The following is a 2,710-nucleotide window of genomic DNA, read 5'->3' on the forward strand; positions in this document are numbered from 1 at the left end:
CCTAAGCATGCAGTCCCCTGCTGGCCCCTCCTGGATGTGTGCCAGAATAATTTTCTCAAACAGCTTGCCTAGGATCGAGGTAAGACTAACTGGCCTATAGTTTCCCGGGTCCTCCTTCCTCCCTTTTTTGAAGATGGGAACCACATTGGCCCTCTTCCAGAGCACCATGAGAGCTCGTAAAGCCGTGCCAGGGGACCTGCAATGACCTCGGCCAGCTCCTTTAGTACTCTAGGGTGGAGATCATCCGGACCGGCTGACTTGAATACATGCAGCCCCTCCAGAAGCTCCCTTACTAAGTCCTTGCTAAACGTTGCACCAGGGAGGTGTGCCCGCACCAGGGAGGTGTGCCCACACCAGGGACTCAGTCTGAATCTCTGTCTAGCACCTTCTGACTCATAGTCCATGGGCGTGCTGACTTTTCCATGCACCTGTTGAAACGCATGTTCAAAGCAGCATGCCTTCAACCGACTCGTAGCTATTGCTTGGACAAAGGGGCTCTTTTTTGATGGGAAAAGAAAGTTAAGTCTGTGATAGCTAGCATGCCTTTCAAGAAAGGTGGGGGAAAGAGGTATCCTTTGTTCATGAGGCTCACTTGCTCGATGCCTTTTAAAAATAGCGTTGGCCAAAGAACATCACATCGAGCCCGGTTACAGTCGAAGGAAGCATTACAATCACCTTCCAGGAAGGGAGAGACTCAGAACAAAGTAGCTGCACTTCAAATGCACGCTGCATTTCAGCGGCGTCTCAGATGGTAAGACATTAAAGCGCAGCGCCCGTTAAAACAAGCCCCGCGCTTCGTACACTGGTTGCAAAGACAGCGCTGCTAGAAAAACGCCTTCCCTCGCTGGCTTTCAGAAGGGCTGGTGCGAGCAGCCGCCGTAATGTGCACCGCTTCAAAGAGAGACAAACAGCCAGCGACCGGGGCAGGCTGCAGGGGTGAGAGGGGGGCCGATGATAAGCAAAAATGAAACTATTTCCTGGAAAATATTTCCCAGGACTTTCACTGCTCTCAAATCTCGTTTCTTGGCACTTCTTCCTCCTCCAGAAGGCCAGATTTGCAGAGAGCTCTTTAAACTAAACATCGTATGTTCAATGTATTTCATGACCCTGCAGCAGCTCAGCTGCCCGTGGCCAGACCCCGTGGCCATCGCCTCCCGTGTCCCGTCGAGCAGGAGCAGATGGCCTGTGTCTATTATAAGTTTACGGTGGGATCTAAAATGGGAGCCTACACCTCTAAACCAAGCCAGGACATGTGCAAATCTACAGGTGCCGTTGCACGTTGCACTCAGACCACGCTGAAATGCTTCAAATGCGAGTACGGGCACATTAAAGCTGGTTAACTCCTGCTGCGTGCCCTCTGAGCGTCTCACAGTTTGGGCAAGGGTTAACTCTGGGCTGCTTGCCGGAGGGTAGCTTCAGTCTGCTTCACCGAGATAAAGCAAGCGACCTGCAGTCCTCCAGCATCCTAGGATGCCCCTCTCACCCCTGGGATACAGCCCAGGCACCTACCGACACCCTTGTTCACCAACCCTGTCGTGGCAAATCAAGAGTTGTGCAGGCAAGGGACGGTATTAACCCTTAAAGCCTGACGACTCGCAGCACGGTCCAAAGCTAACGCAGAGTTTGTCCAGGCCGAGCACAACGTGGGACTTCACCCGGAGCCCTTTTGCTAGAGCCAAGCGTAAGCCCATGGCCCTGCCTGGCCAGGAGGAGGGGCTGTGCTCGTAGCTATGGGACCAACACCAACATCTTAGCTTTTGTTAAAAAAAAAAAATTCTCCACAGGGTGAAAACACGGGCAGGTCACGTTTTCCAGGTTAATCCAGGCAGCGGGGACAGCAGACAGACGGATACGATTGCTCCGGGGTGTCTTGCCATTACCACCCCAACCAGAGGCGTAATGGGGGGGCGGGGCCTGGGACTGGGGGAGGAAGTGGGGCACCAGGTACACTACTGACCCCACCTGAACTCTGCGGAGAATGGTATAAGGAAGGGCTGGTATAACATCTCCCGTGGGGAGGCTTCATGGCAGGCAACAGTGAGGGATGCCTTCTTCAGCCGCTCAGAGAACGGCTCTGGGGGGGTCTCCCGACCGCGGAGGAGTGAGGCTGTGGGACAAGGCTAAGGGCTGCCCTCGTTGCAGCAGCAGCTAGGCCTTCAGCTTCAGTTAAACAGGAAACGGGGGCTGCCCTCTTGGCCCATGTCCATCCAGCCCTGAGTTGCGGTGCTCCTTGATGCCGGCCTCAAGTTGTCGGCTCCCTTCCTTTCAGCCAGGCCTGGACCTCTGCGGCGCAGCTCGCCTCGCCGTGCCGTGCGAACGGCCTCGGGCCTTGTCCAACAGGAGCTGCTGCGCGGCCAGTCGTGGCGGGGAACGTGAACACCTCCTCCTCAGCTCTCCTCCGTGTTTCTCCCCAGGCGCTGGCCTTGCATCGGCAGTGAGGGTGGATGGTCTCCCCCTCTCCAGCACTTTTCCTCCAATTTTCTGCCCTGAGTTGCTGAGTTTTAGCCTCCTCGCCACAGAGGAGGGAGTTCCTGAGGTCCCATCTAGTCCAACCCTTACCTGAGGCAGATTAGCCGCGTGCAAACCATCGTCTGAGCTCTGCACAAGACGGCCGTCATCCCTGACACAACGCAGACCTAGCACCCCAATATGCCACAGGTAAAGCAGGGGAACCGCCGTGGCCAACGTCCTGCTTCCACGAAATGTTGTC

The sequence above is a fragment of the Gavialis gangeticus genome, unplaced genomic scaffold (assembly GCF_001723915.1).
Source record: "Gavialis gangeticus isolate Ggan-Ray unplaced genomic scaffold, GavGan_comp1, whole genome shotgun sequence".
Taxonomy (NCBI): domain Eukaryota; kingdom Metazoa; phylum Chordata; order Crocodylia; family Gavialidae; genus Gavialis; species Gavialis gangeticus.